The sequence below is a fragment of the Crinia signifera genome, chromosome 19 (assembly GCF_055691185.1).
Source record: "Crinia signifera chromosome 19, ASM5569118v1, whole genome shotgun sequence".
In the NCBI taxonomy this organism is placed as follows: domain Eukaryota; kingdom Metazoa; phylum Chordata; class Amphibia; order Anura; family Myobatrachidae; genus Crinia; species Crinia signifera.
Window position 1 is genome coordinate 85,928,406 of NC_139226.1, and position 23,675 is coordinate 85,952,080.

At 42.3% G+C, this 23,675-nt stretch overlaps 1 long non-coding RNA gene across 1 annotated transcript; it reads left to right on the plus strand.

The window, feature by feature from the left end:
- Nucleotides 1-1,022: 1,022 nt before the first annotated feature.
- LOC146042471 (uncharacterized) lies at nt 1,023-18,252 on the plus strand. Its single transcript, XR_014463883.1, has 3 exons — nt 1,023-1,080; nt 10,580-10,665; nt 18,227-18,252. It is a non-coding gene; the product is annotated as an uncharacterized LOC146042471 (long non-coding RNA).
- Nucleotides 18,253-23,675: the final 5,423 nt, after the last annotated feature.

Consider the following 23,675-nt stretch of genomic DNA (forward strand, 5'->3'; position numbering starts at 1 on the left):
TTTCCACTTCAATTCTGTTTTAATAAATATATGGATACATGTTAGTTTTAACCGATTGCAAATTACAAATTATCTGGATATGGTGCAATTTTTGAGAGTCATGTAACAATTTAGGTATATTTAACAAAGGATCATTTGCATTCCACTGACAAGCCTGGGGACACAGAAACGAGCAGAGTTGAAGTGGGTAACGCAACAGAGACTGCAATAACATTGTATTAAAATACTGTAGTTGGTCCCCCATTTGCAGCAGTAACAACTTCTCCTCTTCTTGGAAGTGTTAAGAGAGACTGAGCATGCAGGCTAAGGTTTCACCTATAACAGCCGTGATTGTGGGGACAAATTAGGTCCGGCCCCAGACCGATGTCGGCAGGTCTTAGAATGGACCAAGGCCGCTAGAAGGAGTTTGAGACGCTGCAAGGAAGGGTGGTAGTACAGGCACACACAGCCTCGCTAAATGTGGGTACAAGTCCCTGAGGGTACAACAGCTGGAACCTGGGAATAATGCAATCCCCCAAAACCCAAATGCAACAATGCAAGAAGATATTACCAAAAGACAAAATGATAAGGAAATATAACAATACACAAGATAACACATCTAAGCAAAAGATGACAGGAATGCACCAATGCAATAAGATGGTATAGAAATAAATATATAAAGATTGCAGGGAATTACCCTGATTTATCTGAAAATACAGCAGACAACAGGCTTTGGCAAGGACACTGCAGGCTGGACAAAGCAGGTACTGAGAACTGAAGCAAACAGGGACCAGGAACACGAGTAACAGATACTGTGGACAATATAACCGGCATCAGACAGCAAGTCTGGCCAGAATTTATTCAAATACTCCTGCCCAGCTAATAAATTATTTCAGTGCCTGCCGCAGGAAGGATGGAAGCTCGGGCTGTTGCCTGGCAACATTCCTGACGCTGCACAGCAGAGAGCCGAGCAGGAAGATGACCACCGGTGGGAGGAGGAGGACGGATGCATGGGCGTTGCTTAGCAACGTTCTGATGCCTGCTAGCAAGGAGCTGGACCAGAAGAAGATGGCCACTGCTGACCTCCGACGCAAACCTCAGGTACAGTGAGTATTTCCGGTCCTCGGGGAAAGGGAGGGGAGGTGGCAGCAGCCACACGGCTGCATGACAGGAAGGCTTTCCACAAGATTTTGGAGTGTTTCTGTGGAAATCTGTACCCATTCATTCTGTAGGGCATGTATGAGGTCAGGTACTGTTGAATGAGAAGGCCTGGGGCTCACAATCTCCATTCCAGTTCATCCCAAAGGTGCTCAAATTAGATCGGGAGTGTGCAGGCCAATCACGTTCTTTCTCATTGAACTCATCCAATCATGTCTTTATAGTGCTCGCATTGGGGCACAGTCATAATGGTATAGAAAAGTGCCTTCTCCAAACTGTTGCCACAAAGTTGGAAGCATAGTGTTGTCCAGAATGTCTTGGTATGCTGAACAGAAAGATTGCCATTCCCTGGAGACAGGGCTGCCGACAGGGGGTACTTGAGTCCTGGGCCCCGCCACTCTGACAGACGGTAGGGGCCCGGGCAACTCTCCCCAGTTGCCCGCCCCTTCACCTCTGAATGAAGGGGCGGACTGTGAGTGACAGGCTGCAGGTGGGGCGGAACATGGAAGCCGGCGAAGGGAGGAGATGGGAAGTGACAGGACAGGGAGAGGTGAAAGAGCAGCACGGACTCGTACGGAGGCAGGAAGAAGCCGGCACGCTTAGGACAGTGTGTGCTGCAGCCAGAAGGACGGCATGTAGGAACAACTGCCGGGGACAGAAGCAGCGTCTATCCGAGGATGCAGCAGAAGCCGGGCAGAGAGAAGAGACGAAGCGGTGATTGACAGGTCCCATCCCGGCACCCGACACTACCCAGGTAACTGAAGGGGGGGGGCGGACTATAAATCCGTCCCGGGCCCCATATTTTCTAGTGGCAGCCCTGACTGGAGATTAGGGGCCTAGCCCAAACCCTGAAATACAGCCTCACACCATTATTGTTATGATAATCTGGGGTTGACTCGCCTGACTGGCAGGTCTGCAAGGTGTTGATTACAGCCTGAATTGTGCTTCTGTGACCGAGGTGGTGAAGCCACAGCAGCACCTGAGCCTGACCCTGACACTTACTATACCCTGAGTCCGCTGGCACCTGTGGAGGTCTTAGACTTCACCACTAATAGCCGCCCTTCCAGGGCAGACTAGATCTACCCTGTACTCAGATACAGTACTTTCGTGGTGACACAAAGCCCCAACCGAGTCAGGGTACTAGTAAGTGGATACACTGACTAGATAACACAAAGATAAACTAGGTTCTGCACAAGAACATAAACTAGCGCATGCAACCTTGCAGACAAGGACTGAACACAGGATTTGCGGACTTTACCACTATAATTCAAATCCATTTCAATAAATAAAACAAGAACTAACCAAGGTATGGAAGATAGGTCTGCAACCTAACCGCCTATGCAACACCATCACAAGGCCATACCAATGTCTCTAGCATCTGCTGTGAGACAAACAAACAAGAAAAACAAACTAGACAAGTAACATGCGATAAGGCCTATGGCTCCAGCTAGTGCTGTGAGAAAACCAATGGCAGATAGTAATGAAAAGTTGTGCACAATGTGTGGGGAAGCCGCTGGTACTCACAGAAGCTGGATACAGACAAGATCTCAAAGACTGGATGCAATGGTTCTCTGACACCGGCAGGATCTCACAGGATACATGGCAGGTATGCTTACTGGAATACTCAGACACAGGCTGGAGCAATAAAGGACACAGCTGCTGCAGAAGTTTGCTAGGAATCTCTGAGAATCTCTGTGACAGTATAAATCACCAGAACAAGGAATATCATAGGAGTATCATAAGAGTATCATAAGAGTATCATAGGTGTATCACAGGAGTATAACCGGCAAGGTTGAGTGCTTACAGCATAACTATATACCAAGTGGCTTAGAAGCAGCCACGCCCAATACAGACTAAGGCATGTATGGAAACGGCAGAGTGGATCAACCAAAACCCGGAGTGCTGATCCAGTGAGTACTAAACCCACACACCACATGAATAACAGTGACGGCTACGGTTGCAGCACATGACAATTATCCCTCCTTCACCAAACCTCACATTTGATATAATGCAGTCAGGCAGGTAACGTTCTACCGGCATCCACCAAACCCCGACTGCCCCATCTGACTGCCAAAGAGAGCAGCATGATTAATCACTCCACAGAACAGGTTTCTTATACTCAACAGTCCAGTGTCTGTTACCACTCCAACCAATGCTTGGCAATGGACTTGGTAATGTGAGGCTTGCATGTAGCTGCTCAGCCATGGAAAACCATTCCATTAAGCTCCCACCAAGCAGTATTTGTGCTTTCATTAATGGCAGTGGAATTTCTGAACTCTACCTTTATGGAATCACTGTTGTTTTTAAATGCTTCCAATTTCTAATAATATCACTTACAGTTGACCGTGGACTATACAGCAGGGATGAAATTTCATGAACCATCTTATTGCAAAGGTGGCATCCTATCACAGTACCATGAAAGGTGGTATCCTATCACAGTACCACACAAAGGTGGCATCTTATCACAGTACCATGCATAGGTGGCATCCTTTTACAGTACCACACAAAGGTGGCGTCCTATTACAGTACCGTGCAAAGGTGGCATCCTATCACAGTACCACACAAAGGTGGCATCCTATCACAGTACCACACAAAGGTGGCGTCCTATCACAGTACCACACTAGAAGTCACTGAGCTCTTCAGGATGACCCATTTTGTATCACAAATGTTTGCAAATGGAGACTGCATGGCTAGGTGCTTGCTTTTATACACCTGTAGCAATGGGTCTGATTGATACACCTGAATCCAATAATTAAAAGTGTGGCCAAATAATGTTGTCCATATAGTAACCGTACAGACTGGTTGGATACTGGACACCAGAAATACAGGAGCACTGATATAGTGATATTATAGATATTCTGAGCAAGTTCAAGTCCAGCAGCACCCATGTGTTGAATTTATGGAGAATGTTGGGCAAAGTAAAAAATGACCCCATACATTACAATGGGGTCTGCAGAAAAACAACTCTGGTATCGATTCAAAGATGGACACAAATGTCTTGCCATCTGTGATTCAGTACGCAAGCCGGGATGAGTATTGCAATGCTCATTGAAGGTGCCTGCGGTCCTGCCACTTGTGTATGAAGACGGAAATTGATAAATAGATAATTTTTTCACTTCAAGTATAAATACCTGAGCAAAATGCCAATCAGCAACATTCCAGAAATGATTGTTCTACACATTATCTACACTAGTTTCTGCTATTTTTGTGATGTCAGATGTTGCATTGTAGAAGCAAGGTAAGAAAGAGGGCAGCTGGTGAGAAAACACGGATGCAACGTTCCTAGGTAACCAACATGTAAACAATGCAACACAGAATTTAATCATTCTGGCAAACAAAGGAGTGTGAGACAATTAATCAGGACTGAGTGACAGTCTGCACAGCAATGAACCTGAGCTGGTTTCGAAGGATGTCATCCAAGTTTCAACCATACTTAATAGTTTTTGCTGAATACATTTCTGTCATCTCAGAAGCTGCTGCACAAACATATACAGTACACACACACATATATATATATATATGGTACTTATGTATTATCTGGGCTCCCATGTTAAATGCACACCATTTTTTCATACCCCTACTATCCAACTACGCATGGAGTTGATTTTATATAGTGTGGCGAGCGTAGCGAGCCACCGCGACCGAAGCGTGGCGAGCGCAGCGAGCCCCGCGAGGGGACGCGGTCTCATAAGAAAAATGGGAGCCCAGATATTACATAAGTACCATATATATATATATATATATATATATATATATATATATATATACTGTACATATATTGTGGCAAGAAATCACATACACTGGATGAGATGAAGTCTTGGTCTTTATTTTGTAGCAAGTACACAGCTTACCAGGTAATCAACATAATTGCAGCATTCAGCAAGTCACAGCATAGTACAAACTCCTCACAATGTTCCAGTGATCCTACCGTCCGTAGCCCACACCCCCGGCCTATCACCTGGGCAGCTATTCCAACATCAGGAACATTGACTTTCTGCCCTTGAAACTCTGTGCTCTAGTTATTGTTTCTGTATATTTTAAGCTGGGTACATTTGACGATATTGTCCATTTCCTTTGAACTGCCCGGAATTGCAAGATAAATGATAGTACTGCCTACACACATTGTTAACAATATCATTCAGGAGCATGCTGTCATTGACGGCATGTACAGATGACAGAGGGGGTCGTTAAGGACCTGCATCGTTAAGGATATATTGAGTACACATTAGCCGAAATGCATGAAAACATTGTCAACGATATCGTTATTATGCGTATTGCTATCAATAATTGACTAATGGGTAAAGGTGCGTACACACTGCAATATGTTTTTGATATTTCTCATTTTGGCCCTTCTCAGCGATATCATTTAAAATATATCACACATTGTATATGCTACAAATGACAGTTCCCTGTTGTCTGTACAACAGCTTAATTTAAAAAAGATATTGTTCAGTGTGTGTGCCCTATATTGTTTGTCCGGGAACACCGTCAAAATATTTAACGATATTGGCAGTGCCATTAATCGCTTAGTGTGTACTTACCTTTAGACTTCTAGCCATATTCATTCACCACCTAATTCTCATTCCTGTAGCCAAAACATATCAATGAATGCAAGTCTGTGTGTTAAAGCATATGATCCAAGTTAGTTTTGACAGGGAGGTTTCATTCCCTAACCAAGATGGCCACCTTATATAGTACATACACCACCCTCTTAGATCCAGACTGATGCTGGCTGTTATCTGCTTTCACTGCTGTTCCTGCAACCCTGCACCAATTACATGTACACACACCGGCTGCTATGACCAGTTTATCACAATGAGAATGGCTATACCTACTGTCCTCAATAAACCACATCACTGGTTAAGCCACTTGGTTGGTATGTACATACCTCTGCTATACTGCCTCATGTACATATATATATTCATCAGCGCCAACACTCCCCTGACTAGTCTCAACATACCTCACAACCACAATTTATAAATGCTCTGCTGTATCAGCCAGATTATAAAGCTTGGCAAGCGGGTTTTCATGTACCCTAGAAGGACATGTCCTTCTTTCCTTAGTGACACCACTGCCATTTTGCTCAGGTCATAGAGTGCTCTCCTGGTGAGGAATAGTGACTGGATAGTAATCAAGAGATTATTGTGACAGATATTTTTTTTATACAAATGATTATAAGAACTTCCTTATAGCTCAGATGATCTCTTAATTAGAAGATTAGTAAACATTACCATGTTGCCTCAATTTCTGTTCCTGTAATGGCTGCTGTAAATACAATGAGACACTGGAAATACACTGAAGTAATAGTTTGCAGGGCAAACTTCTTTGCTAATGTCATTTCTACATTTCTACAGGTCCCTTTTTGCAGTTGTGGACTCAATTAATGTGTGTTTCACCCATTAACTACATTGTGTGCTGTATTTTGAATGTTTAAATGTTTAACATCATTTTGAAGTAAAGTTAACACAAATGCTGGACGTCATTTTCCAGATATATATAAGTGACGCACAAAAATAAAAATTTCCTTTCAAAGTTGCACAGCCAAAATCTTTTGCCGCACACAGTCTTCGGAAAATTAGAGGGAACATTGGTCCACACGACCTATAGCTGACTATTGGAGGCCCATTGATCATTTTAGGGGTCCCAAAAAGTATTTATTCTTGACCCTGTAATTAAAAAAATATTTTTGGGGGTATAACAAAAAAGATTTTGCTGGAATAAGGTTTCTATAGCATTTGTTCTGCAATACCCATTTCAAATAAAAAAATTCTGGGTCCAACCCTGAATTTTTAAAACAGGTCTAATCTGGTTCCAACATGACTCACACCAATGACTGGACCCAGGTTATTCCCAAGTCTAGCCATTCACACTAGACTTGGGTCTTCAGTGATTTAAGCCTATCCGGCTTCACAGGGGAAGCTTGGAGATTATGATGTCAATCCAGTTGTATGCGGCATGACCGGGGTCATGGTGACCAGGGTCAGACCGCTCAAACTACCCAAATTGAATCCTTTCCACGACCTGGGTTTGGTGCTTTCACACTAAACCCAGGTCCCCCATTATACAGAGGGTGACCCGGGATTAATCCTTCTTATAACCTGGGTTGAATTGCCAGGTTGCTCGACCTGGGTTAGAAGCTGTGGTACTTTCAAACCCCACCTCTACCCAGGTCCAAATGTCACCAACCTAGCATGGTATGAACACGGGTAGAGGTGCGATGTGAAAGTGGTACGAGATTGCTTGGTTACTGGACATGGGTTATTTTTCCTGGCCCCTTTCAGACTGAGCTGAGACCTGTATTGACCTGGCAACAACCTGGGCTATTACAGTACTGGCAAACACCAAATCAAAAAATTGCACAATGCAGTGAAATGTCTGGCTTGACCTGCTGTCAGAGGTTACCAATCTGCTGGCAGGACATTTAAGGGCAGGTGGGGTAGTAGGAAGGGAGGATGTCATAGTGATAGTGAAATTAGGGAGGATTGATTCAAACACCTCTGTGCTCTCTACATCATGGAGCAATGCTAGTTGCTATGGTAGTTCACAACATTGTGGAGGGTCTGACGAGTTGTTGCTCATTGCTGACGGTAAGGACCTTAAATCAGAGTACAGTGTATCTACCAGGCTGTTTCTTATGGCTTGCCACTGTGACCTAGATTATATGTGTTTTCTTGGTATGTATTTGGAAAGATGCTTTGTTTTTTTGTATTGGAACTGATACTAAAACCAGATAATCCTCTTCTTATATAGATATTGTCTTTGTTGTTATGGATCACCTTGCATCTTACTTAACACAGGTAAAAGTGGACTTGTATTGAATACAAAGAACTACATGTGTGTTGTCCTATGATAACTTGTTTAAGAAAGTGATTTATGAATGATGATCTATTATAACGTTTGCTATAGTATGTAAACACACTATGGGGGCCCTCTTTATCTATTCTTATTTTCAGGCTCCAATAACACAGTGACAGACATGGACACATGCACTTTTATAGAGCTAAGTAAACAAAATGCACCTGCAGTGTAATCAGCCTGATATTTAAATCTAGTAACATGTAATGTTATTGTGGCTTATGAGTCATGCACAATAGCACTCAATTAAGAGACAGCTTACAGTGTTTAACCATTTAGCTACATATCAACTGATTGACATCAACATCTGAGAATATTACACAATCGTTTGACCTTCTCAGGTATCATCCTTCTATTTTGACCTTCTCAGGTATAATCCATTCTGTGAATTCAATAATTATCCTGAAAACTGTACTGGTAACCTGAAACTATATGTTTCATGTCTCTCTTATGACACCTTGATCCTGTTATTTACATTGTGTGACTTTTTCATATTTTAATTGTATGTGCTTATGTTGTTTGTTTTTATTAGTTATATTTCAGCAATTAATTCACTTTAAACTTCCATACAGATACAAGTGTTGCATATCAAGTCAATCAGTGCTCTCACGTGAAGCAGTTTTGTCATATTTGATTGTGACTAAGAAGCACATTCAAGCGAAAAAGACCCTACACACCTCACCACGGCTCACTCATGACAGTAGTCTCACACCACACCACACTCTTGCACATAAAGAGAATGAAAAGTAATGTGATGACACATCTTGAGAGTTGCATGGCACATAAATGGCATATGAAGGGGATCTATTGCACATAAAGGGCTGCAGGATGTGGCAAGGTGCTGCTGGACAGTTATTGCTGACTGTGGAAAAGAGTGGCTGGGCAGTTATTGCTGACTGTGGATAGGGGTTGGCTGGGGTGGTCACTGCAGGCTTTTGCTAGGCTTGCCTGGGGTGGTCACTGCTGGCTGTGGCTAGGAGTGGCTGAGGCGGTCACTGCTGGCTGGGGCTAAGAGAGGGTGGGGGCGATCACTGCTGTCTGTGGCTAGGGGTGTCTGGGGTGGTCACTGCTGGCTGTAGCTAGGGGTGGGTTGAGGTGATCACTGCTGGTTATGGCTAGGTGTGCCTACGGCGCACAGTGTAGGCTGTGGCTATGGGTGGCTGGGGTGGTCCCTGCAGGTTGTGGATAGGGCAGGATGGAGGTGTTGCATGCTGACTGTGGCTAGGGGTTGCTGTTGTGGTCACTCCTGACTATGGCACAGTGCTGCAGCAAGCAGCTTTCATAAATTACTCCTCATTGGTCATCGTCAGTGTGGAAGGCAAAGCTGGCCAAGTGCAGGATAAAAGGAGGCAGCATGCTGGGAAAGTGAGTGTGCCACCCTCAGGGCATCATGCCCTTGGTGACAGTAATGCATATTAATGAAAATAAAACCACAAAAGTCTCTACTTACTCTAGAACATTTTAAAAGTGAAACAAGTAATACATTGTTAGAAAAAAAAACTGAATGACTTAATAATAATAATAATAATAATAATAATAATAATAAAATAATAATAATAAATACATTGAAGGCAAATTAAAAAATGAAAACATGTTTGTGCTGGTCAATGACCAAGTGATTATGGCACTTATTCAGATCTGATCGCAGCACAAATTTATTCTCAAAATGGGCAAAACCATGTGTACTGCAGGTGTGGCAGATGTAACATGTCCAGAGAGAGTTAGATTTGGGTGGGGTGTGTTGAAACTGAAATCTAAATTGCAGTGTAAAAATAATGCATAGAAACAAAATATCTCCCCAAATCTAACTCTTTTATCTGCTATCGAATTATCTCTGCACATTTTACATCTGCCCCCCTGCAGTGCACATGGTTTTGTCCATCTAACAAGGATTTTGTCAGAAAGAGTGAACTAGAATAAGGCCCAATGTAACAACACTGTAACAACACTGTATATCCTCTCTCCACTTTTCTTAATATCCTTTGCCTAAACGTGTAACTCACTGTAGCATGAAGCCAACTGTATAAAGTCTTACACCTTATTGCTTAGTCCAGTCACTATATCTCCATCAAATAATATTAGTCAGGGAAAACGACTTCTTCTCTCCTTCTGATGAGGAACCAAATAAATGTCTGCCTGTTGTACAGTTATCATCTGAGGTAAACACAGTCTCTGTGTTAACCCTGCATTAGATTGTTAGCTTATTTAATCCCTGGGATAGTATATAATTCAATATATACTGTACATTTGGGTGAGAGAAGAGCGTATTTCAGCCTTTCTGAGGTAAAATGTCTCTTTTCTGTCTGCGGCTGTATATGCCCATAGCTTACTGTAGCCTTTCTGAGGTAAAATGTCTCTTTTCTGTCTGCGGCTGTATATGCCCATAGCTTACTGTAGCCTTTCTGAGGTAAAATGTCTCTTTTCTGTCTGTGGCTGTGTATAAATATAGCAGACTTTAGGTATCTGAGGTAAAATGTCTCTAAAATGTATACAGATGTAGGTAAATATGAGAACACCTCTTTCCTGGGCTGATACAGTATGTATTTTGTGGCTGGACTCAGCACACCTCTCCTTTTATCTTCTACAGGTCACAGCGAAAACTTGAGTACAGGTCACAGCAAAAACTTGAGAGGGATTCCCAGCAACTGATGAGCCATTTCTGCATACCCCCCAGTAAGTATAAGCATCCTCCGTGCTCCCGCTATCTGCTGCACTTTCTCCCTGGACCTCTCCTCACAGACTGCACTGCCCAACTGTTGCTCACTCTCCTTCTGACACTGGTCATGTGACATGCTACTGACTTTCTGTACAGCTGCCGAGGCTGCGGGGAATTATTCACCACTGTAAACAAATTCACTATAGCATGCTTCATCATGACACACAATACATTGTTCTGCCACCTGAATCTGCTGAGACGCTATCCTGAGGTTTACATCTGATATTCCTCAAAAATATCCGATTCCCCTTCTAATTGGGGATCTCACTCTTACTGTCTATAAGGACATTTACGGAAATTGATGCAGGCTTGCATCCTTTTACCAGGATTTTCAAAGGATCCATTTTATGAGGCATTTAACTTCATCTATAAGTGTATTCTGTATGCATTTGGAGTATTACCCCTGAGGAAGTCGTTTTAACGACGAAACGCGTTGGGTCTGTTTTCCTTGCATATATAGAACCGAATCTTTTGAATACTCCAAGATGAAAATGCATTTTATATATTGTTTTTATGAAGCATTGTAATAAAACTGTTGAACAGTGATTCAAAAAAAGCTTGCTAATTCGGTTTTCTATATTGAAAGTTGGTGGTGGAAGTTTATCTAGGGGCGCACTTTGTTCTTTACTCTTTATTTTTCCATTTCTACCTCCCCTGCTAACAGGGAGGAATAACTGAGTTGCTGCCCATCATAATATTTATACAGCGCATTGAAGGGGTATTCTTTTTCCATATATATATATATATAGCAGGCCAGTGAGGGCACTCCGGAGGATGGATACAACGTGCCGGGGTGCAAACAAGCAGAGAGGGGTAGACAGTGTAGCAAGGGCTGCGGCACTCCACGGACTAAATAAATGAGGCACAGGGACACAGCGAGTGGCCGACGTTTCGGAACTTTAATCCGTCTTCTAGGCAAATGAACAATAACATAATGGACAACACATACCTTTAAGTCATGACTGGATCCGCCTCCAAACGCAAGCCTCCCGTCGCGTGCTGGCGCCCTTCAGTACTTCCGGGTTGGGCGACTGTTCAGTGGGAGTGAATCACTCACCACTTCCGGAATCCCCACACGGAGCATCAGGTTGCCTAGCAACGGTGACGCAGAGGGAGCGCGGGCAGCCCTGTAATGACAGCACACCACATCTTAGTGACAAAACGAAAGAACAGTGAATAAAAATACGTGAATGATTTGCATTTATGTTCATTCACGTATTTTTATTCACTGTTCTTTCGTTTTGTCACTAAGATGTGGTGTGCTGTCATTACAGGGCTGCCCGCGCTCCCTCTGCGTCACCGTTGCTAGGCAACCTGACGCTCCGTGTGGGGATTCCGGAAGTGGTGAGTGATTCACTCCCACTGAACAGTCGCCCAACCCGGAAGTACTGAAGGGCGCCAGCACGCGACGGGAGGCTTGCGTTTGGAGGCGGATCCAGTCATGACTTAAAGGTATGTGTTGTCCATTATGTTATTGTTCATTTGCCTAGAAGACGGATTAAAGTTCCGAAACGTCGGCCACTCGCTGTGTCCCTGTGCCTCATTTATTTAGTCCGTGGAGTGCCGCAGCCCTTGCTACACTATATATATATATATATATATATATATATATATATATATGGATGTGGAGAGAACACAGGCGCCTGACCAGACTTATATAGTAAATACTTATATAATCAATTTACACCAATATCAGAATTTTAATAAAAAAAAAAACATTTTAAATTATAATCAAGGTATACACAATATATAAAAGTTTTATATAAAACAAACAGTATAAATATAAATATAAAAAGACAACACAATTAATGTAGATGGGTAGGGGGTGGGTGGGGGGAACAGAGGATTATAGGGTGAGTGGTTAAAAGTGGATATCTTTGAGGCGTGGAAATTCTTAGGTAAAAAGCATAAGTTAAAAACCACAGTTCTCTGCACTTAGCTCATAAGAGAGATATATAGTATTTGTCCTTTTTCGATTTCGGATCTGTGGAGCAGAGCATCAGTTCCAAAGCTGGTTAGCATGGAGGATTGGAGGGATGGTCCCCTCCAATCCTCCAATCCTCCATGCTAACCAGCTTTGGAACTGATGTTCTGCTCCACAGATCCGAAATCGAAAAAGGATTTCGACCATAAAATGTTATTTCTTCTTGTGTTATGCTTTTGAGTTATATCCTGATGGTGTATTCCCTATGAATAACGGATACTTACCACACATGAGTGTTATTAACATAACCCACTGTATTAGTTATTTTGTCTTGCTGCATGTCATCATTAATGTATTGTTCATTCAAAGATCATTTCTGTAGGTGCATTAACATCTAATTGATGTTACATTTCTTATTTGCTTAGTAGCCCTAGTATGATATGAACATGTTGATGTAGAAGCCCTGCTTATCTATGTGTATTCGTTTATTGTTTTCTGTTTATGTCCGTCTCCTTGGTGACGGTAGCACATAACTCACTCGCGCAATGACGTCAGTACCCGGGCGCCGGGATGCCGGACGGCGGGTCTGTACGCCAGTTCACAATGGTGTATAAAGGTATGTGTTTTTTGACCATCTTGTTAGCCTGATGAAAATGTCTAATTAAAGACATTGAAACGTTGCCTTTAACCGGAGTACCGTTTGTTTATGTTGCTGTGAGTGCCGCACCACCCCCCAGAAGCTATTCATTACCAGCAAGGGCACCCAGCCAAGGAACGGCTTTTGTAGTATAGCGGAGTTGCCGGTCTTTTGGAGTACAATATTGTGGACTTTCAGGTTGGTTTCCTGATTTTCCGACAGGGCACCTGCAAGTGATATGGACTTTATGCCCCATTTGTGAAAGCACATTTGTAGCGCATAACTGCATGTTGGTTTTTATACCATAGATTGCAGCTTTTCTACATCCTTAAAGTGACAGCCCAATACAAGCTCCAGTGGCGTAGGACCGCAGTGTCCACATTATAATTATGGATACAACAGCTTATTTGACAGCCAGTGGATATGCACATCCGATTTATCCTATTGGTGATACCCATACATTTTCAGAGGCAGAGGCGGAAGCCATTTTATGTGATCCATTGATGAGTGAACTTTTAGAGCCAACTTCTACAGAGATTTTATACCGTGATCTCCTCAAGCATCAAAAGAAGGAAATCAACCTATTTTATCACGGTTTATCACTCAGTGATTATTAAAAAGATCCCCCGGGGGCTCTGGGTGAAGAACGCCCCAACACTAGGTAAAAAGGACCCTAATTTCTGCAAGAAATGGGTCGCAACATTAAATAAATGTTCTTTCGACCTAATGTTATTAATAATCGAGTTCACAACAAAAGAGGCAGCAATATTGAAAGCCAAAATTTATCAATTTGAAGTGATTAATCGACCTATTCTGCTACGCAATACTGAAGTCAACTGGTATGAAAAATTTGAAGCGCAAATATTATCCTATAAACTTGAATTGACACGCTTCAAGAAGAAGAAAAAAGATAAGGTAGATGGTGATTACGAAGGGAATACCGTACACCAATGGACATCGACTACTAACCGTAACGACCGCCGACCCTTCTTTAGGCAGAATAGGTACAGGGGTTATGTTACCTCAGATAAATCATCTGATAAACAGTCAACAAATAGTGAGACCAATGCACATCCACGTCGTGGTAGAGGACGGGGAAGGAGACAGCCAACCGCCCCTTTAGCCGTGACTACCCGCCTGAGGGAAACAGGAGGCACCGCCGATACACTAGATGTGGACGCCAGTGTGAGAGGCAAGCCAGGTGGAAAGTAACCCCCCATCCAGCAGAAAGTTTAGTGGTTATTTTGTCTTCATATACTTTATCGGTCAAAGAAAACAAATTGCTTTCAAAAGGACTTTCATTCGTACCATACAATAAATTGGACACGGTAGGTTGGCAGAGTGAGAATCATGCACTCAGCAGACAACTTAGTTTGAAGGAATTCTTTTCCAAAAAAGCTCCAACTGTTAGCCCTGAGGATAACATCATTCCAGCTCAGGTACACAAATTATTGCCACGCTCATTGTTTGAACCTCAGTCGACAAATCCGTTGATCAAAACTTTTATGCGCTTTTTGAGTACTCAGGTAGATAAACATTTGGCACAATCACCAACTTTTCATTCCAACTTAACTCTCGCTGAAAGGGTCATACTTAAAAAGTTATCAAATAACCATGATTTAATTTATCGCCCAGCTGATAAAGGAGGCGCATTGGTCATCATGGACTTTTCAAAATATAAAGCCGAGCTGGACTTACAATTATCGGATGCCACCACATATCAGAAATTGTCCTGCGACCCTACCAATAATTATCGCAAACAACTCACCAGTCTGCTGCAGAAAGCCGTATCGGAGTTGACTATTGAACAGGGACCTATGGATGCTTTGGTCCCCCAGTACCCAGTCATCCCTGTCATATATAGTATCCCTAAATTTCACAAGTCGCTAATAGATCCACCGGGTAGGCCGATAATTGCGGCACAACAGCCCTTATCCCAATTGGTATCGGTCTACATTGATGCAATTTTGCAGCCATAAATAGTGAGACATCCTAGATATCTCTTAGACACCACGTCTTTGCTGCAGATCTTACATGCTTTGCCTAAATTAACTGATGAGATTTGGTTGGTGACTTTGGACGTCAAAAGCCTCTCTACCATAATCCCACATGGAGTAGGTATAGAGGCTGTTGACAGATTTTTGCATAACCAAAGTGATTATTCAGGACCCAATATTGCTTTTCTCTTGTCTTTGCTTAAATTTATTTTAACAAATAATTTTTTTTTGCATGATGGTGGATTCTGGCTCCAAACCAATGGCTGTTCAATGGGTTCTAATGCAGCACCTGCCTATGCTAACATATACATGTTTGCCTTTGAACAATTGATCTTCTTTGACCATTCTCAATTGGCTGCCAGAATTCTCCTATATCGCAGATTCATCGACGATTTGCTTATTGTGTGGTCGGGCCCCATCTGTGACCTTATTGAGTGTGTCGATAGTCACAATCAAAGTGCGAGTCCAGTGAAGTTGACTATGACATATGATAAAAACTGTATTAACTTCCTCAATGTTTCTTTACACCTTAATGACGGCACCATTTCTACGACACTGTTCCAAAAAGAAACCGTCCGGAACAACCTCTTACGTGGCACTAGCGCACATCCTAGCAGTTTAATCCAGGACCTCCCATATTCTCAAATGGTCCGCATTAAGCGGATAGTGTCAGACCCACAAGAGGCTGAAAAATCTATAGAAGTTTTGATCAATAAGTTTTTGGCCCGTGGTTACAAAAGAAGGGATTTAGAAGCAGCCAAACAAAGAGCTGCCTTAGTTACCAGACAACAATTACTTGCCCCAAAAACCATATCTTCTCCTCCTAAAATATTACCTTGGGTCACCAAATATTCTAACGCTAGTCTGGCCATTAATAAAATTTCTAAAAGGTTGTGGCCTATCGTAGAAACCGGTAATGATATCAACATCCATGGTACCAGACTTTTTTCTTGTTACCAAAGATCCTCTAATTTTCGTGACATACTGGTGAAGGCAGATATCACAACCATCATCCACCCATAAAACCTCCACCACGAAGGTGCATTAGATGCACATGTACAGTGTGCACAGCTATGATTCCAGGTAACATCTTTTATCACCCACATTGAGGAACTAAATTCACTATTTGCCATACTCTGAGCTGCGAGTCCTGTTTTGTGATTTACCAATTAATTTGCCTGTGTGATCTTTCTTACATCGGGAAGACAGAAAGAACATTTAAGGAGAAAATTACCGCCCACAAATCAACTATTAGACAAGCCTTATTAGGTGGCAAATCGGTTTTACCCATTCCTAAACATTTTGTGGCCCTTAAACATCCTTTCCCCTCCTTAAAATACAGAATGATCGATCATATGCCCCCTAATATTATGGGTGGTAATAGAGGACTCCTGCTCCTAAAATGTAAAACCAAGTGGATATACCGCCTTGATACCATTGCCCCTAAGGGGCTTAATGAGAATCTCGGCATAAGTTGCTTATCAAGAAAGTAACTTCTCTTGTTTCTAGCACTGACTTGTCGACCATAAAATGTTATTTCTTCTTGTGTTATGCTTTTGAGTTATATCCTGATGGTGTATTCCCTATGAATAACGGATACTTACCACACATGAGTGTTATTAGCGTAACCCACTGTATTAGTAATTTTGTCTTGCTGCATGTCATCATTAATGAATTGTTCATTCAAAGATCATTTCTGTAGGTGCATTAACATCAGAAGCTATTCATTACCAGCGAGGGCATCCAGCCAAGGAACGGCTATTGGAGCATAGCGGAGTTGCCGTTCTTTTGGAGTACAATATATATATATCTTCCCCAATAGTGGTAAAAAGCGCCAATCAATTGAACCAGTCCATGTACTCCAATGTTTTTCAATGAAGCATACAACAATGAACTTCCAGGTTATGGTTTTATTAAAATATTCAGAGAAATGCCAAACGTACCAACGCCTTTTGTCTAAAAAGACTTCATCAGGGGTACATTTAACCATCTATAAACATAAGCATCAGTTTCAGTATTCAGAGTAAAATGTGGACTTTTTCAGATTCTATTTCTAGTCCCCCAATATGGCGGCTGAGTGAAACACACTTGAGACGCAAGAAAAAAAGTAAGGGAGGTTCCCAGCCTGTTCCCGGCTGAGGCACAATCACTCTGGGTGGAAATCCGCAGGTATCTAAAATGGTGGCAGTTTGGAATGCATTTCTGGCTGGCATGAATTTCAAACCAAAAATAGCGGTTCCCGTTCAATGGCAGCAATTTACAGAAGATAAAGTTAGTTAACAAGAGATCGATTTCCAGGATTCTTATCCACTGCCACCAATGTCTTCTATTTAAACATTAGATGAGCTCAGGTCTAACTAAAATCCCCTGTATGCGGGTACAGTTCAGTTCCTGGTCAGAGCTAAGCATTATGGGTTATAGCAGGGAATTATGGGTATCTACACATTATGGGCAATAAGTGCCTATTAAAAGTAATATTCTAACGAGTCCATTACAGTATGGACACAATGGAAGGTCACCCACTGTACATGTAAACTTAATTAAGAGAAAGATAAGGATAATGGAATTACATATAGATGTTACAATACTCAGACCAATCAGGAACAGGGGGATATGATGTCATATGTCCAGCCCTATAAATAAGATTCAGAGACACTCCTCATTCATTCTGTCATCTATCCTTGGAAGAGATAGAGCACATAGAAGGAGGTGAGACTTTGTATATTAATCTCAACCACTGAATTGAATCATCATGTGTTCTGTTGTATTAATTATCTAAATTTAAATAAATTTTAAGTTAAATTTGAACATCTTTAAATATGCATCTTTATTATTAACATGAATAAAATTGTAATATTTTTATATTTACTCATTTTTTATTTCATTTATTATTATATATTTTTTATATTTGTATAAAAACATGAAGTTCAAAATTGTAATATGATATTTTCGATGTTTAGATTTTGTTTACTGGCATCAATTCGGGAGCTTTGACTACCATCTTAATACCATTGGTAAGTTACAACTATTCTCCACTTCGTCACCATTTTTATTATAGGTAAACCTTTATTTAAAATGTATTACATTTTTTTAATTCCATATATGGTTTAAGTCCAGTTAAAGGATCCCCGGAATAGCTACGAGGATTTACTTTCTACCTTACCCATAGGGTATGTTAATTTTTGCACTAACTCAATCAGTATAGACAATAGGGATTACAGGTTGTGGCTTAACAGGACCTCTCTTTCTCTGTAAATTCGTTTTTTACACTATATTTTAACCTTACAATAGAGCCATCAGTGATTCTACCACTATGATGCTTTAGGTATGTACCTTTAGAAATTAGTTAATGTAGCACCATAATTAATACTTTTACAAACCTTAACACTATATCAAAATTATAGGGATAACGATTACTCACCTTGGGCAGGATGTACTAAAGGGAAAATGCAGTAAAACGGGGGTTTTACCGCATTTTCCTATGTACCAATACCCGTCCGCCCCGTCTTCGCCTGGCAGGGTATACCCTATAGAAGCCTATGGGCTTCTATGGCCGCCCGCCGTCCACGTGTCCCCCCTCCCGTCCTCTTTTGATGTCCTCCTCCCCCAGCAGGTGTCACAGCCGGGAGGACATCTGGCTGCAGGGGGGAGGAGGAGACACAGGGGGACACTGGCAGCCGCCGGATGTGACGGAGACCCCCGCAGACCACATCACAGGTATTGCGGGGGTCTCCGTCACTGCAACCCGATGCTAGCCGCATATGTTAGTACATATGCGGCAGCATCGCGGTGGCTGTCAGGCGAAGGGCGGCGATGTATATTAAAACATCCCGCCCCTTATGAGGAGAAGCACTATAAATTGACGATTGGGAAGACATTTTTTCTTTCACTACAAGAGTTAAATGTTCATTTTCCTTCTCATCCCCCCTTTTTTTCCATCACCTCACCACCACATTTATTATTATTATTCTTTTCCTCAGATTTTTTTCCTTATCTTTTTGTCTTATATAATAGTCAATAGCTTATATGAATTGATTCTCAGTAAAAAAAAGTCTCTCTCTATATATATATATATATATATATATATATATATATATATATATATATGTGTGTGTGTGTATGCGTATATATGTATGTATGTATGTGTGTGTGTGTGTGTGTGTGTGTATATATATATATATATATATATATACACACACAGATATGTGTATTTTTCAGCTTTAAATCAGGTATGGGAGCATGGGGAGGGGGGCACCAACATATCTTGCCTCTGGGCAACTGGGAAGAACTTACGCCACTGGAGGGAAGATCACTGTGTGTGTGCATCCGGTGTTCTTCTGACATCATTGGTAGAAAGTTACTAGGTCAGTTCCTGGCGTCAGGTTTCCTAAATAACCTCCAATGCATTTTTTTAAGGCAACCATGTGTTTCTTAATAAAATGTATTTGTTAAAATATAATTAAAATAAATAGAACAAATAAAGAAAAAACAAACAAACAATTATATTGTAGAACTAGGAATATTTCACACGCTCTAGTTCCTGCCGGATGGCGAAACCCCGCAAGGCCAGGAAGCCATGCCGCACACAGCAGTTAATAATGGACACAAATGTGTCCTTTCACACGGGACGGCCACGGCCTGGCCACCTGGTTGCAGCCGGATCCCACCACTGGAAGGGACGGCTACCGGGCTGTGGCCATCCCCTTCATTGTAAACTACTGTGTGCGGCACGGCTTCCTGGCCGTGCGGGATTTCACTGCCCGGCAGGAGCTGGAACGTGTGAAATAGCCCTTACAATGTTGTGTGCAGATGTAAACTCTAGATTCAGGGAGCTATTGTTCATGTGTAAGATTAAATTGTTACTTGCTGCTGAGGCGATCACTGCTGGCTGAGGCTAGGAGAGGGTGGGGGCGATCACTGCTGTCTGTGGCTAGGGGTGTCTGGGGTGGTCACTGCTGGCTGTAGCTAGGGGTGAGTTGAGGTGATCACTGCTGGCTATGGCTAAGGGTACCTACGGCGCACAATGTAGGCTGTGGCTATGGGTGGTTAGGGTGGTCACTGCAGGTTGTGGAAAGGGCAGGATGGGGGTGTTGCACTCTGGCTGTGGCTAGGGGTGGCTGGTCACTCCTGACTATGGCACAGTGCTGCAGCAAGCAGCTTTCATAAATGACTGCTCATTGGTTATCATCACAGTGTGGGAGGCGAAGCTGGCCAGGTGCAGGATAAAAGGAGGCAGCATGCTGGGACAGTGAGTGTGCCACCGTCAGGGCATCATGCCCTTGGTGACAGCACTGTAATGCATATTAATGCTACTTGCATTTTAGGGCTTCTAACTCCTCCCATGTTCCTTCCTTCTCCTTCTGTCCCGTACCCTCCCATTTTTGTGATGTCAGTGTTTCTGTTTGATTGTTCAATGCCCTTTCTCTTGCAATGTTTATGTCTACGTTTGCCTTATTTATAATGGGTTTAACTTAGATTCTGTTGGAACATTTGTTTTTGTGTTTTATCTATATTATCAGAATCAGTTTTGAGATCCAGGTAATAAATACCAGTAAATCCAAACGGCTAATCTCCCCTTTATAGGTATTTTGTAGGAATCATAGAGTAAAAATACTTGTATCCAGTTTGTCTCCATAGTAAGTTCTAACACAAAGAATGCATATCTTAATTTTATTCCTCAAATGCAGCCACTTATATGGGTACCTTATTATAGTTCTTTATGACACATTCTTGGAAACCAATTGCATTATATACATTAAACATTTATTTTAATGTTTTTATTTTTTCACAAAAATGAACTTTTTTTTCCCTTTCACTTAATTGAAATGTTTTATTACCGCAGCTTGTGTTCACATGCATTAATATATGATTGGATGTTTTTCATAGGGCTTTTCAAATTTTGAGGGTGGGTAAGGGGCTGGTTTATAGATTAGGTTTTACAATCTTCCTTCTACGGTGTTTGCTTACATGCTGTAGTTAGGTTTTGCCTGACACTAAAACAAGTGTGGCAAATCGGTTCGGCTTGCCTCTCCACACATTTACACTGTGGACAAGTTCAGACATTTTGCTTTTTTATATGGAGTATGTGACTTTTTTTTTTACCATTATTTTAATTGATCAACAATACAAGGGTGAGGCCAGTAACCTAGGAGTTGAATATATGAGTCATGGTGAGGTTATATATGATGGTTTAAGTGCCAGGAAAAGTGTGGTTTACAGCATTTTGCAAGAAAAACAAACTTAATTCCTTAATTGCTGTACGTTTTTGAACTGTAGAACATTTGCTCATACCTACCTTGACCCCAGTGTAGTATTTAACTGTCATATATACAGTATTTGTATGGATAGTAAAATTTCTACAGGCCTCTTGCTAATTGAGTTATCTATCTGTAGCATTATCGGGTCATTATGTGGGAATACTTTCTAAGGAACCCAGAGTTCCCTGCATTCTCTAGATGGAATGTAGATGAGACTAGAAGTTTATGTTTTTCCTCCTTGGTGCAGTCTCTTGTTCTAATGAATAAACTCAGCTGCCAGCAGACCCCAGCCCACCTATGAGTGATTAGCTTGTATTGCCTTTATATGTTTCATCACAAACTATTTGAGGGTGGGAATACACAGGGAAACCGAGGCAACCGAGACAATGGTCAGGGCGATTTCCCTTCGTCCCACACAATGCCGGATTGCCAGTACAGATGAGTCTGATGTAATGAAGGACGGAACGAATCTCATTCCGCCTACTTATTATAATGCATTGGGTTGCATGGGATATATTCTAGTTAGACTTGCAGCAGGGCCGACTGGAGGATGTCGCATGTGACCCATGGGAGCGTGCAATAGTGAATACACCGTACTTGCCTATCCTCCCAGAATGGTCCGGAGGCTTACAAACCAGGCAAATGTCCTAGATAACCCCCCCCCCGACCCCCTTCGGTGACCACTTGCAGAGCATAAGTGGGAAGACCAAGGCAGCACAATCAGCAGAAAGGACCATGGACCGGATTCAGCTTGAGACTCAGGGCTGCAAAAATGCTGCTATCAAATGACTGCGAATGCGTATGGCCCAGCGGCCGTTTGGGGATAGAAACACAGCATTTTTAGCAAGTATAATGCAGGTGTTCCCAGGCCGCTGGAAGGGAGCTCCACTGAAGACATCTCGATTTTGCAACTTTGAATGTGTACAGGGGGCGGGGTGCGGAGGGTGTGTGGTTGGTGTGGCGGTGCTTACCTGAAAGCCCAGTGATCAGTTCTGAATCAGGACCCATGTGACAGCTCTGAGGCAGGTCCTTTATTCCCTATTTGCCTTTGCGCCTGTCCTGCCTGTAATCCATTTCTGCCTTCTTGGATTCCGGTGTAGAGGAGGCTGAACATCAGGGGGCAGAGACAAAGTCTGACATTATAAAGCCCTGCCCCCTTCAGACCAAAGAGCACAATGCGTCATTTAACCCCGCCCCAAAATGCTGAGAATTCTGGTATTTGTCACAGTGAAGGAAGAGGATGCGGAGCACATCATCTTTCCGTGGGGGGGGGTTTGGGATGCGAGGACCTTGTGATTTTCTTGAGCCTCCCGGCCACCCCAGCAAATTACCGTATTTTTCGCTCTATAAGACGCACCTGACCATAAGACGCACCTAGGTTTAGAGGAGGAAAACAGGAAAAAAAAATATCCTGAACCAAATAGTGTAATGCCCACTCCCCCCCTCCCCTGGTACAATGTAAATGACAATATGGCTAGTGGTCACTAGATTTACTAACATATAGGCATAAGACAGTGTATATAGTGAATAAAGGGGTACATTTATTGTGAAAAACAAACATAAGCAAGCATGCACTTTTAGAATAATCCTCTTAACCAAGTGGTTGGTTGGGAAAGGGTCTCTGAGCTGTGGCCCACCAGGCAATGAAGCAGAGTATGGAAGTCGAGTTACACACACGCCATTTTAGGATAGTATGGCCGCCATTTTGGTTCGCAGAGTTGCGCAAATAAAGTTTACATACCCGAGTATGTGTGACAAAGTGGACCAGAAGAGTAGCCATACTATCACACATAAATTCATAATAACATACTGACACTAAATAAAATATAGTTAAAGGTTTAGAAAGCCACACATAGCTTAGTTAGCCCTGCATACATCTGTCTGTATCATGTTTAGTACCGTTCCGTTCCGTTTCTTATGCGTAGTATTCCGGTCATTGCGAATATTTCGCAATATACACGGCTCGATAGTTATGGACATAATCCATATTCCAGGGACAGTTTCTGTTGAAAGTATGTAACAAAGGAATCTAGATGAAACCGGTTCTTATCACTGCTGACGCCGAAACCACCAAACAAAGGACTCTTAAAGTTCACTCCCCTGGACCTAGCCAAACCAGGTGTATCATCTTACCCCCCAATCACAGCTGACC